This window comes from Aquila chrysaetos, chromosome 8 (genome assembly GCF_900496995.4).
Source record: "Aquila chrysaetos chrysaetos chromosome 8, bAquChr1.4, whole genome shotgun sequence".
Classification (NCBI taxonomy): Eukaryota; Metazoa; Chordata; class Aves; order Accipitriformes; family Accipitridae; genus Aquila; species Aquila chrysaetos.
In genome coordinates, this window is record NC_044011.1 from 33,562,975 (window position 1) to 33,577,778 (window position 14,804).

Sequence of the window (14,804 nt, forward strand, 5' to 3'; positions counted from 1 at the left end):
CCAGAGCCCATTTAAGTCACTGGCAAACATCTCATTGACTTCAATGGGACGTGGGTCAGGGCTAAACAGTCTTAAAATATAATCCAAGGCTATTTCTACATCATTGTGTAATGAGTGGGATTCAAAACAGTTCAAGTGTGCCCAGCCCTGTGACTTACCTGCTTTCTGTCCACATTTCTGGCTGCTAGCCTGGCTGCTGCTTGCGCTCAAAGTCTCAGTATTGTACTGAGGAAGAGCTGAGCTCAGGACCTTTTTGGAGGACTGTCTCAGACTGAAGTGCACACTAGACTGCACCCATGTCTAAGTCAGGCAACCTGGAGGAAGGAAAGCTTCGGCCAAATGTATTGGGGCATCAAATACACTCTCTCCTCTCCTCCCCTCCCGTATCTCCATTGCCTCTCTCCAAACTTAGGCTGAGGAGGGCTCTCAGTGTGAGCTGCAGGGTTTGCAAAAAGCAGTGGGCATATCTGCTGGACAGCATGGGCATTCCTTTGTCTGATGATATAAGTGCACCTGGCAAACAAAATCTGGAATTTAAAGCTTAGCCCAGCCACAGCAACTTGTACTGGGATCCTCTGACCCAACTGCAGTCCAGGTGCAGCCTTAAGAGTTCTGCAGAATTTCACAGTTACACAAAAATAGTGACCCTGCCTCATACATCCCTAATTGCAACCTAAAAACTATTGCCATTCCCATAAAAAAACCCTTCGCCTTTGCTCACTGACATTGTACAGTGCTAGCCCTGCTACAGTGCTGTATTTATGGCAGAGGATGGTAACCTCACAATGACTATTTTCTTTTGAATGAACCAGTTTGCTTTATTATTATTATTATTATTATTATTATTAGCCTATCTGATACAATAGTTTGCATTACAAGTCCTTCATCAGATCACTTCAGAAGCACGCCATTGCAGTAGGCCTTTAATATCTTGCTAATTTGTTTCATAAATTACTAATTGAACTCTTTAAATTACTCATTTCAGTATGGCAAGTCTCACCCTACAGAAAACTCAGTGATCTCAGAAGAGGGTACATTACAGAATCATCCTCTCCTGCTAGGTAACACAAAAACAGCGAGGTAGGAGCAGGATGGGGAATTTTCCTCCACGATTAGTAGTTCAGAGCCCTTATCGCTGCAATGCATCTAAGTGCTGCATATTTTGCACCTGTCTAAACGTGGAGTTTCCACTGATGTCAGTGTGTGGAAGAAGCGAGGTGTACAGATCCACACATCGAGGGCAAAGGATCTGCAGAGCAGATCAAAAGGGAACGTTCTCCCTCTGGGGCAAGTCCATCCACAGTGCTAGCGCTGTTGCTTTAATGACACTTAATGCACATTGCCACTGATGTCATTGCTAAATTTGGCTCCACTGGAGAGATGGGGTTTGGCAGGGATCAGCGAACAGGATTTTTCACAAATTGTCCAACGCTGACCACTTCCAGCCATACCAAGAGGCTGTCTTTGCCTTTTCCAACACAATTGTCTCCAAACACAACCTAGGAACAATGTCACACCTGGCACTAGCTTGGCAGCTGGCAAAAGGTAACTGAGTATTTCAGGAGCAGTTCTCCAAATGCACAATTCTGTTACTTACTGGGCTAGGCTGGAGAGAGGTCAGCAGGGCTTCAGGCAGATTTGTCTGACTGACCCTTCACTCATTGACCTACTGTTTTTCCCTAGGAGCCAGCCTGATCACCACTTGCCTTGCAGCAAAGGATGGGCTTTCTCTCACCTACCTCCCAACAATGTTGGTATCCACATCTGCTCAGCCACATTCACCTCCCACCAGAGTTAAAGGAGTGAGTAGGCACTTCTGGGGAGTAAATCACCTGGCCTACAGCAGATGCCTCCCTTAGGATGAGATCAGTATCGCTCCCTGACAGCTGCAAAGACCATTTAGCTCTAGATCAGCTGTACATGTCCACATACAGCCAGAGGAATCCCATCCCAAGTGAGTGGTCAGATGCTGAGCTGCTGCAACAAATTAAAAGCACAGCTGTTTTACACACACAATTGGCTTTGTGTGCATCCTTTACTCCTTGTCCACCTATTTTGCCTTGTTCTAAGCTGCCTTTTATGACTGACCCTAGGACAGGGAACCTGCTGCTGTTCCTACACCTCCAATAAGACCCAAGAACATGAAGACCACCACGTGTGCACAGGTGGTGCTGCTCTAGCACAAAGGCTTGAAGCAGAACTGGTTAGCCAAGTTCTTATATGTAGACATAAAGCCTGAACAGGGACCTTTGCAAACATCTCGGCTGGTCTCCTGCATTACTGATCAGTGTTTCACCCAGCAGATTTCTGAACTTAGAAAGCTACATGGTTCCCTGGTATAACTACAGGTATAATCCCATTGGATTTGGTAGCACTGGTTAACCAAACATCATGCATTAGCTCCTAAGAGAAAGACCTTATTTATTTTACCCACACAAGGTTTATCTTGTAGTAGCCATCATCTTTCCATGGAAAGATCACGGTCTACTACTATACATCAGTCATTAGAGGCAGCTTCTAAACTTTAATATCTCCAAAGGAACAATAATTGCGACCCTTTCAATATTTTATATTTGCAGACAAGCGGAATGAACTCACTGGAATCAGCAGGTGGTGTATGTTCAGCTGCTCAGAGCAATATTCAGCTTGCCTATTCCCAGTGAGGGCAGCTGACATCAGAGAAGCAATGCCCTGTGAATGTACCATTCAGTGGATAGGAGAGCCCAGAGTTTATATGGTAGACATCAAAGTGTTTTGTAACATGCAGATGTTTTCCATGCAGAGGCTGAGAAAAGTGATGGACAAGATTTTGTAAATCCTGTGCTGTGCTGTGTTTTTTTCTTCATTTTCTCCCTCACATAACCCCATTTCCTTGCCTTTTTTTATATGGAAGAATGATACCATTAAAAATGATGGGTTATATCCTTAGCTGATATAATTTGGTGTGACTCTACTGACTTCACAGAGCTATGCCTGTTTACACAAGTTGCAAATTTCTCCCATCAATTTAAATCTATACAGATTTACATCATGGGGAATAGTACTACATTTTTTTCCATAGCTAATAGGCTTCTCAAAAAAAAAAAAAAAAAAAGACCCTTGACATCTATTAAACTTGTATTTCGAGATAAAGATTTCAGAGGATACCTTCTCCCACCCTATCTCATGTCCTTTATCCTGCTTCTTTGTGTATTAGAGGGTCCTCCCAGTGCCAGGTGAGGCAGAGCTGAGCTGAGTTGCTGAGGATAGTGCCCATGGATGAACCCATGGCTGGATCTGCTTGCTGACACGTAGCTCTGTTCCCTTTCCACCTCCCCAAGTAATGCTGTGAATACAACCCATCCAAAAGGTCCCTGAGTCCTGCTGAGGACAGAGCCCTCTTCACTACCACCCCAGCTCACACACGGGATGTAGGTAAAAATTCATGCTTTGTTTCATAGAGGGCAGCAAGTTCAATGCACAGCTCCCTCTGCCCAGGTGAATTCCTTAACCAGCAAGCTAATAGGTATTTTTAAAAAGTTCTGCTTCCCTTTCATTTTCATTTCATGAAACATTTCAGGAGGCCTTGCTTTCATCTTCCTATGGAATAAAAACACATTTCGAAACCTCACCATTTTCTATTAAATTAAATTCTTGTGTTCCCACTTGCCCTAACCAGAAGCACTGTACCACCACATCTGCAAAACTTATTGTATTGTGCTATGATCTTGTGCTGTTCTGCAGAGAAACACAATGAGGTTTCACATGACATTACCAACTGACCTCACGCAAAACTTCCCTCCTGTAAATAAGTGCCAATCTATACATATAGCACACATGAAGACAGACACTTCCCATTAGGAAGCAGTTTGCTGAGCAGGCTGGAGAGCTTAAACGCTTCTGAAAACTCAACAGCAACAACTCTTCTGCTGGACAATATGCTGACTGAGCCTGATTTTGGGATACACTCAATTATCCTGAAGAGCCAGGTGACTTAAGTGCCAAATTCCTTACCACATTTACAGATTTAATTTGACCACTGAAGTTCTCCAGGCTTTTTTGGAAGCCCCAGTTGCGATTTCAGGAACCAGTATGTCCAAGACAATCCCACAGGTTGAACACTGTCATTAAAAGCATGACCTGTTCCTGCTTGAGGCAAATGATGGAGTCCCTGCAGGAGTGGTAGTGAATTAAGTGGCTGTATCATCCATCTCAGCAGTGGCTCTGTACTATGAAGCAAGACCCAAGACCACTGGAGATCTCTGACGCCATGGCAAAAGTCTTACATTTCTTCCAATAAAAGCTGAACTTGGTATTGCCTAGTGACCCCCTAGATGTTGGGGATACATTTTCTGGATTAATCGAGCAGAGAACAATCAAGATGATCAGGCGCTGGAGCTCATGATGACCACAGAGAGGCTGAGAGAGTTAGACTCGTTCAGTGTCTAGAAGAGAAGATGAAGGGGAGACATTATTCCTGCCTGAGCTACCTCAGAGACAGTTCCAAGAAGACAGAGCCAGGCTCTTCTTGAAGGTACACAGCTCTGCTGGTCATTGCACTGACAACTCGCATCTCCTAGAAAGCACCCCAGTAAGGCTCTCCTGTAACCCACCTTCTCCAGCGTTATGTGTACGTGCCACCCTGTATGCTGCTTTCCATATGATCTCCTGTTCTGAATCAACATTTCCATCCTGTTCCTCTTTCCCAAGACTGCTAACTTGCTAGAAGTTAAGTTGCCTCTCAAACAGCCTCCATCCCACTTAGCCTGTATCCCAGGATTTTCTTTCATGAAAAAGGCACTGTAAAGGCTCTGGACCCTGTGCTATGATTTACACTTTTTCATCTCCTGTAGAAAGCCTGCCGTGTATGTGATGATACCATTCAGCTCCGTTTACCTGAGAACTTAAAAAAATACCATCAGAGGTTGTTTTTTCCATATGGGTAAATAGTAGGGGTGGGAGTATTCCTTATGGGAAACCTGGAACAGTCGCACTCTGTTGGCCTGACATTTCCTGCTGTAATTGAAACTTTTGATGTTAAAAATTCCATTTACACAGTGTCTCTCTAAGCCAGGCAGGGAGAAGGGCAGAGGTGGGCACAGCATTAGCACACAGTTTCCCCAACTCCCCCACTGCAGCCAGTTAAACTATAGCAGGTGAGATGCGTAGATGTAAGGGAAGGAATATGAGGAAGGAAATACCAGCTGAGTTAGGTAATTTGGGTCAGAGTAAGCCAGGCGTAGTTACAGAGGCAGGTACAGATTAAATCAGCTTGAGGCTTTAGGTCTCTGCATCTGACCATACCCCTGCCCAGGAAGACAGGGAGAGGTGCACCCATGTGGTCCTGTGCTCACAGGGGATGTCTGTCTTGGACATCTGGGCTCTGCCTTGAGAGGACAGAAAAATAGCTCCCTCAGAAGGTATGCGGACCAATGGGGAGAAATAACTTTGCCCTCTTACAAGTTAAAGGATGTGTAGCTGACTGTCTTTAAAAATCCCACCCAGTGCTATACAACATAACCCTCAATGAAATCAGCCAAACAGCCAAATTCTAACCCAAATCCCAGCTGGCCTCGGGCAGAAATCCAGGCAGAGGAGCCCACTGCTGCCAGACGTAAGCTTATCCCAGCACCAGTTCCAGACCCCAGCATAACCTTACGCCTGAGGACCAGCACAAACCTGCTCCCCGCTCAAGCCAGCCCAGCAGCCCCAGCCAGTGTCGATTCAGTTTATCCACAGGGCTCCTTCCAGCTGGGGACACAGCTCATGGGTCCATAGGCGTTTCACCCAGCACGACACGCCCAGCCTCTGCCTCAGCTCTGCAGCAGCCGCCAGCTCAAATCCTACCTCTACCTCCAGCTCTACCCCACCCTGGGAGCTCCTGTCATTCCCAGCCCTCAAGCGAGCCAGATGCCTATCCTCCTCCTCCTCCACGAAACCTCCAGCAGACTCTTCAGGGGTGAACAGCAGCAGCAAGAAACATCTGAGTGCTGGTATCAACACTGGCCCCCGCTCCCGCTAGCAGTAAATACATTAATAAGACAAAGTACAGGACAAAGTGGAATCCCTGTGAGTAATGGACATAATTACATTAGCTAGTCAAAGTAACTTTATGTTAAGAAATTTTTTTGGCATGCCATGAAAAGTTTAAATCCTGTCACACCCCAACAGTTACAAAAGTCAAAGGCAACATAACATGAGCTTTATTTTAACTGTTACATGCATTTGCATAAAAATGCTTCTTCAGAATGATAATGCAACCATGCTTCCCTGTTTCGTTTTTTGCTGTTTTGCCTTTTGATGCAACTTTCTTGCACCCTCAAAGGCACAAAGTAGAACAGGAAACAGTTCTGCCTGCAATTCTTTTCTCAGGTACCTTAAAAAATTAAGGCTCAATGCTTTGAGCTTCTTTCACATATCCAAAGACAAGACAGTGAAAAAAAGAAGTACCTAGACTCACCAATCATTTCTGAAAATCTGGATTTTCATTGTCAAATATGCATCTGACCCTCCAGCCATGACAGTGACAGCCACAATAACAAGCAAATTACATTAATCATTATTCTTCCTAGCAATCCTTACAAGCAATGGCCAGCATGGGGTGAGAAAACCAAAGCTGGATCTACAGCAACAGACGTTTCAGAAGGAAACAAATGAGTTATGTGAACAGCCGTTCAGATTAATTCTCATTGCTAACCCTGCAACTTAAATGACAACTGACTATAAACTCAATCTACTCCTTGGAGTTCCACAAAAAGTTCATTCAGGAACAGAAGTGGGGAAAACTTTCAGGTCTCAAAAATACTAAAACGCATTTTATGCTGCTGACTTTCTCAAACTCTGTCACCAAAGTAGGCAAAACTCAAACCTAAAGTTAAGAGCTGTTACATTTTGATGCTAAATCTAATAATATACAGATGCTTATTTTTATTTAAATATTTAATTTAGAAATTTCTGGAGAAAAGTCTGAATTTCTCCATTCCAAAAGCTGCTTTACTTTTAAATTCACTTTATTTTTTTGAAATAAATAAATTAAAAGTTTCAAAAACTAGTAAATGAAATATTTGGTTTGGGATTGCACAATACATTTTATTTGAGACAAAATTCTTTTTTTTTTTTTTTTTTTTTTAGTTTTTGAGAGAATGAATATCTTGGGGAAAAATTCATTTAGGAAGACCTAAAAACCCAGAATTGCCAGTGATCCCAGTGCCTACCAGTTGTTCTTATATCTCCCACCAAGGAATCTTTCATAAGAAAACTCATAATAGGCGTTCCAGTTTTCCCAGGCAAAGTTGGAATGATGAACTGCACAGAGGTAACTTTTTCTACTACAGTGGCATCAAGAAGCCTCCTAAGACTGTGGCTTGTGGGTGCCCCATGATGCAAAAGACTGCCCCTTACTTGAGCGTCTCACAATTAAAAGAGAAACAAAGATGGGAAACCAAAAATAACGTGACCTGTCCAGTGCCATATTGCAGACTGATGGCAGTGGTGCAAAAAGAGTCTGGTTCACCTCGACTCCTCCTTCAGTGACCTATCTGATAGGAGTGTAGGGTCAGACTTGCTGGATAAAGCCTTTACTTTGATTTCTCCTGCCTTATTTCTACTTCACGGGCTCGCAGAGGGTTGCAGAACTTCAGCAAGTACAAATGCAATGGTCTTCAGCAGATACCTAGGGGGAAGCAAGGAAGATCTTTAGCTTGATCTTATATTGATCTTGATTTTTGTCCACCTGGAAGAAAGGGGAACTCCCAGTGTGCCACTAGCAGAAGCCACATGCCTCAAATTATCAACTGAGATAAAGAAAAAAACTGAGGAGGAAAAAGAGATACCAGGTAAATAGAAAAAGAGAAGTGCTGTCAGCAACTGATGGCAATACTTAGCCTAAGAGTTGTGGGAGTCTGTGGTCTACTGCTATGGGTAAACATTTGTCTGAATGACAGCACATGGTGGAAAATTATGTGAGATGGGCCAGAACTAAGTCATGATTGATGAGCCTTGGAAGAGCAGGACCTGGCTCTCCAATGTTGGTTTTGCAACCTTTGATCTTTATAGCCACGCATTATAAAGCGGTTTCAACTTGTAACTAAATTCCTAACATACTCAGCTGTAAAATCCAGACATATCCTGAGTAATAAAACAAATACATAAACTGGAACTTAGGTGAGAGTCATCTTTTACTGTCACTTAATGCTGGGAACACCTAGAGCTTGTTATACTAGATTCAATAGGAAAATGTAATTTTAAGAGCAGCATGAAGGGATTTTGGCTGGAAACAAATTAATTGGGCTGTACAGCCTACATCATTAGTCCTATCTGGATCACCAATTTACAGTGCCTCTAAAGAGCATCACAGAACAGGCACCTTTCAAACTGTTACACATACTGTAGCTATACCACATGATGGTTCATGAAATACGACTTCTATCGCTCCATGTATCAGAGCCACAGGCCTTCTGCAAAAACGTCATTCTGTGAACTGTGGATATAACCAATAAATCAAGGCAGTTGCACAAGCCACAACTTAGGTGGCATTAATTAGATCAGTGGAAGTTATGATCCAACATAATTATCATTGCTACCCCACCTACATTTAATTTCAGTGTTTCTTCCTATCTTTCCCCCAGAGGGTCAATAGGATAGTTAAACTACATGCTTCAACAGTGTCAGCCTCCAGAGGCAGCACGAAAGAGCAATGTTTGGTAATTATATGAGTGCAAGTAAGGGGAAGGGGACTATCATGAGATGTGATCAGATACCGTACAACAAGGGGAGAAAGAAAGAAATTCACCCTTTGCCCCTCACACACCTCATAGCTTTGCAACTGTACAAGAGCTCTAGGTTTTGTGCTGCCTGATCTGACCCACCAGTCCCTATTCAGCAAGGTATTTACATACATAAATCACTGTAAGCATATGGAGAGTCTTATCAAAGTAAACCTGATTTCCCAAAGTCTTACATACATATTGAAAACGGCCTGACTGGCATGGCCCAGGGGAGGGAAGAAGAGTCAAGGTACTGAGATGGGACTTGCAGCATCTCTGACCATATCTATAATAGCAAGTATGTGCAGAACAAGAGGAATGGAGAGAGAGAGAGAAACAATTGGTGCCGAGGACCTGACATCCACACCATGCCATTTCCATTCTGTATGTGCTTTACTTCAGACTAGCTGCAGTCTAGTGGCAGTAGCCACCAGCACGAGCAGTCCCGTGCCAGTTGCAGTCCTGAAGCATGTCCACCAGCTTAGTGCCATCCCAGAAGAATCCAGTTAATGTCCTCCATGACTGCTCTGCGACGTAAATGTGCAGTTAAGTGGGGATCACTGGGAGACTCATTTCAGAAGCACACTGTTGATCTCAAATAAAATGCTAATGCCACTCCCTGCTTCAGAGGCATCTCCCTGCTGGGAATGAACAAGTATCTGGGGATACACATGCACTGCTGATGACCCAATGCTTCTGAGATCTCTCAGCAAACATCTCCTGAGATAGCTACAGAGCAAGAGCCGCAGCAGTATAACCAAGTCAGCGTGACACTATGCCCAGGCTATTTGGTCCTGCTGAAACAGCTCAGCATAACAGGACCCTGATGTAGGTCAGCACTGGATGACACAAGTGTCCCCAGACAGCACTGCACTCTGTGGCTGTACCAACACACGGGCAGCCAGCTCCCCTGTGCGGTGTGTGTGTGCTCTTCGTCTCCGTCACTCCCTCTGTGAATAGGGACAATTTTACAAGCCTGCGTCTCTGAGGACTGTGCTGCAGGAAGTGAGAGTCACACAAAAACAAATACAAATGGGAAACCAAGTGTTTGCAGAACTGAGCCCTGAATCACAGTCCAGGAAAGATCTGTAATGACAGCACATGGCTGAAGAACTACTCCCTTTGAACTGACTGGAAGGACCTTATACAAAAAGGTATCGTATCTTTCAGGTCACAGCAGTTCTTTCTGATTGAAGGTTGTACCATCACAGTGGTTGGAAGACAAAGAGGTTTTCTGCTAAAAATCCCCAAAGATGCTCTGTTTTAGCAGGTCAATTGGTTCTCTTCTTCTTTGACCTTTCTTCTATGCATCTGCTCTTCCGTACGCTTACAATAAAACATTTTCCTTTGACACTGTGCAGAGCTCTGCTTAAAAAGAGCTTGGTGTAATCAGGTGTGTTCCTAGTGAACTGCAGCCTGCAGTACAAAGACACCACTGTTTTTCAGAAGGCCGTTCAGTAATGTTCACTCAACAGAAGAGACCAACAGTATGGCAATATCCATCAACCCCCTGCATTTGCTTGTAATTAAAGAAAGGTCAGTAGCTGTGCCTTTCTGAGAATCACGCTTACTTTTGCACAGTCAAAACCCAAACATATACAAATTTCACAAGGGAAACTTATGTTGACATCCAGAAACGTGAAACCTGAGACATGAAAAATATTAAATAGCTAACTGTGCTAATCTAATAAGGTTTGTGAAACCGATTTGCCCCCATGGTTGGTTACCGAACTGTTGAGATAATATTTGGTACCTAACAGCAAAAGCTGTTGTGTTCCAGCTTTTTTCATGTCTCACTGCTACAGAAAGGCCCTGATTCACACCACTTCATTATCTTTCCTCATTTTTATAGGCAGCCAGAGGGCATGCTGGATCCTCAGTTTGTTTGTCTGGATCCACTCATTAGTAAATTATGTGTAGTGAGCAATGACATGCACCTGGACATTTAGTCTGAGTAGATTCTTTAACATTCAAATTGGTTGTGCTACTTCAGCAAAAAAAGCAACAGATCTTTCTGAAATGTGATTTTTTTCTTTATGTTTTTGTATTTCTAGGAGCCATATCATCAGTGGAGCAGAAGAACCAAAAAGCAAGAATGAAAGAGAAGACAGAAAAGCACAGGACTTCTCCCTATGAAGCGCTGTTAACAATCAGTTTGCTATGAACACAAGGATCCTGCGGCCAAGACCACAGCCACATTATGGTGGCAATCTGAGTGGCAGCATTTAAATTTTTGCTGTATAGCTAGACAAGAAATACTAAAGAGGAACACAGATATGTAGAGATTCAGCTGAGAAATTTGCAGCAATGTTGAGTGCAAGCCTGACACGTTGCTCTGAAAATCTGGAAACGGAAACCACCTAGAAATCTACTTTTAGGGACCAAGCCTTTAACCCCTCCCTGGTTCTCTGGGTGGTATCACTACATATAATTTGCTATTGTAACGAAGGGAACTGGGACAGCGGGGGACAGATACAGGATACAGACAAGGCATGAGGTATTCCAGCAAAATCCTTTTGACATACAACCCTTGGAGATCACGGATAACTGGTGCGAGAATCAGAGAGACGCAATCCAACACAATCTCCTGCTCTAATTTTCTCATCATTAGCTGGGTACCGCAGAGAATGTAGTTAAAAAAGTCTTCTAAAATAGCTTTAAGGATTGGAAATCTGATAAGGCAAATACAAGTGGCAAAGCTCCACTGACGTCAGTGGGACTTATATAAGGGAAGATTTTGTAATGGTAAAAGTAATACTGGAAGTGAAAAGTCCTGCACACTGAACAAGGAAGTTTTTCAGGTTAACCTCAATACAAGCCACAGATTTGTCCTCAAAACAATTTCCCCCCGTGCCCTGCAAATAAAAACTGAACTCGGACTATTTCTGCAGAAATTGTCACTTTGCGCATACAATCACACAAGCCTAATTTACTGCAAAGCTACTCATTAATAAGCAACTAAGATATTAATATTGAATGATATTTTTAAAGGTAAATTTTGAATTTATACATATAAGAATTTTAATGAAAAGATATGACTGCAAAATGCAGTACATTTAGCCAGTCCTGGGACAATATGGTGTGGGAGTCTTTCTTCCTTCGTACAATTCTTCTTTTCAGGACCATCTAGTAAGTTGGTGTGAATTAACACTGGTCATTTGAAATCAATTGAAAAAAAATGGAGCTATGCCAAATTACATCAGTGAAGGCTCCAGCCTTTTGACTTTAAGTTATCCTCAGTTAACACTGGTGTAATCAGAAAAAGGCGACATTTACTTCTCTGCCCAATGAAAATAGCCTGGGCATTGGCTACTTTCAGAAAACTGCCTGAAAACATTCCACAAACCATGAATTATTCACAGTATTAAACAAATAATTGTGACTAGTAAATAAATATTTGAAAGTAATGGCTGGTTCATACACCATTCAAACATAGCGTAAGGGGGAGATATTCATCATATGAATTACCCATTAAGAATTATTGGCTCAGCTCTAGTTATAACTGATAAACAGTCATGTGGATAACAAGGCAAGTGTTTGGCAAGTCTCCTGCTTTCATTCTCAGCAATATGGCTTCCTTTTCAACAGACACATAAGCTCAACTATTATCCGCCTTCTACCAGAGAAACTAACTGCCTTCAGTGCACCTGAAAGGCAAGAGCTGGCGCACAGTTTCCCCAAGCCCTACTTGTCTGGTTAAATTCCAGGTCAGGCAACAGCCCTCTGACAGAACCACATTCCTGCTGTAGTTTCAATTACCTAAATTATTCTTCACCTCCTGTCCTAAGCATGGGCATATTTTTGATGGCCCAAGCTGGGAAATGTGAATGCAAACTGCTACCAGATGTAGAGAGGAAGAATGATTTCATATCGGAGGCACCAGCCTCCGAGTCAAAATATCTGAGTCTCTGCTGTGCCACAGGCTTTCTGTAAGCCACTTAGGCCCAAATCCCCAAAGGTATTTAGGCTTTTAACTCCTGTTCATTTCAGTGAGAGTTAAAAGCCTAAATACCTCAATAGATCTGGGTTTTAGCCTCTGTGGTTAAGTCTACACAGCACAAGGGTAGCTATAGTACCGAGTGGGCACATCAGAGCTAACTCCTAACAACCTGGCTCCAGTAGAAGAGCAATATCCTGGTGTTGGTCTACTATTTAGCCAAGAGTGGAATATAATCTGATTGTGGATAGCTCTCACCACAGCATTCCCAGCTACAGCACACTCAGAGCTAGCCTGGGTATCTCCACACAGCACTGTGTTCTGCTGGGTGGGTACAACCCACATGCCTCAAAATTACACTTCAATTTGCATAACAGCCTGCCTTGTTGGGATAAGGGGAGAATGAGTGCATCCCATAAGATTCGCATGGTGCCCGGGCATTCTGCTGCTGGGCAGCACGTAGAGCACAGGGAGACGGCAGGCTTGGTTCAGCTGAACAATCCTGCAAATTCCATTTTAATTCAGCTTTTCAGAAAGCAGCTTCCACTGGCCACAGAAATGCAGCAGGGGGCTGTGCAACATGCTCCTGTTTAAATATCTGGCATCTTTCACTTATAGCACCAGTACAACATCAGATTGTGTCTCCAAAAAGAATCAGAGCAAATGGTTAATGTGCAGTTATAGTAGTTAAAAAAAGAAATGCTTTGCTGCTATTCTATTGTCAGTTTTGGCGAGCAGCACTGGGGAAGCGAAACACTGATAACATTGCTTTATTGTTCATGTAGGTCCCAACCTTAACATGCTACATCTGTATCTTCTGTCTCAAGAAGTTGCTTTCTTTTCATCAAACACATTCCAGAAGTCAACAGTAAAAGCACTGACAAGAGACAGCAGATTGATCCATTAACTCTCACTCACTGCTAACAGTTCCTTGGCTGAAACCGGACCCTGCATTCCACTTGGGAAGATTTGGGAAGTTCAAAATGTAAACATGCTTGCAGGATTTGGTTACTGCTTTCATACACTGCAGCTTCTGCTTTAGCTGAACAGGAGGTGCTGGGAATCTCTACAGGTGCTGTGCCTCTTACTTTATACATGCGTAATTAAGTAACAAACAGGACAGGCCAAACAAGTCCTGTGTGCCTCGTGTTAATATTATACTACATTCTCAGTTAGTGCTAATCAATGTGGTTGCAATGAAGGATATTACAGCATATAGCTCTTTCTAATATGTCTAACAATAATAATAATAATGATAAATAATAATAATAATGCACTCTCCCTTTGCCAGAAAAGATGCAATTAAATGAGCATGTATTTACCCTTTGGAGACAGGCCCTTAAGCATCTTGCTTTTAGCAGCAGATAAAATGAAAAGTCTTGCCTGTCGTGGCTTTGAATTTGCGTTGCAAAACCAGCCTTTATTTTAAGTTGGATTTATCTAACAATGCTCCTTTGTTGAACTATTATTCTCCATCTGTATTACCAAAGCATACAGGGTCTCAGCTCACAGACCAACACTCCAGTGCATCAGTCACTGTAAAAACACAGAACAAAATGCCATGTCTTACACATCTGCTGAGAAAGCTGTAAAGCGCAGTACGGGCTTGTCTCCTGGTGTAGCTCTCTGTCCCCCTCTACTGACTAAAACAGTCGGTCCCGGGTTCAATTCCTGCATCCAGGGACTCGGCCTGGGGTGCTGTTACCCTTGGAAAGGTGACAATACACCTTCTGAGAGGCACCAAGATGCTGGCTTATCCTGGGAAGAAGCTGATTTTTCCTGTGCAGCAGCTGGACAAACAGGGTTTTGTCCAAGCAGGCCTCCGAGTTCGGCTTCCGCATTGCTCACAAAACAGAACGGGTTTTTGTGCTGAAAAATTCGACGTGGAGGTAAAACATCACTGCAGTATTCTAGCCGATCCCTTAATATTGTGATTCAAGATGGTGTCTTTGGTGTTCCATCAGAAATGAAACTGTGCTTTCCTTTTGACTCTACAGGTCAGGTTCTTGAGAGGAATGACATTTTCCAGGATGGTCATCTACTTCAGCTGAAAACTTACTGCTTTTCATGAGTTTCATTTTTTGATGTGACAGTGGCACTTCCCAAAGAAAGCGAGCACTCTT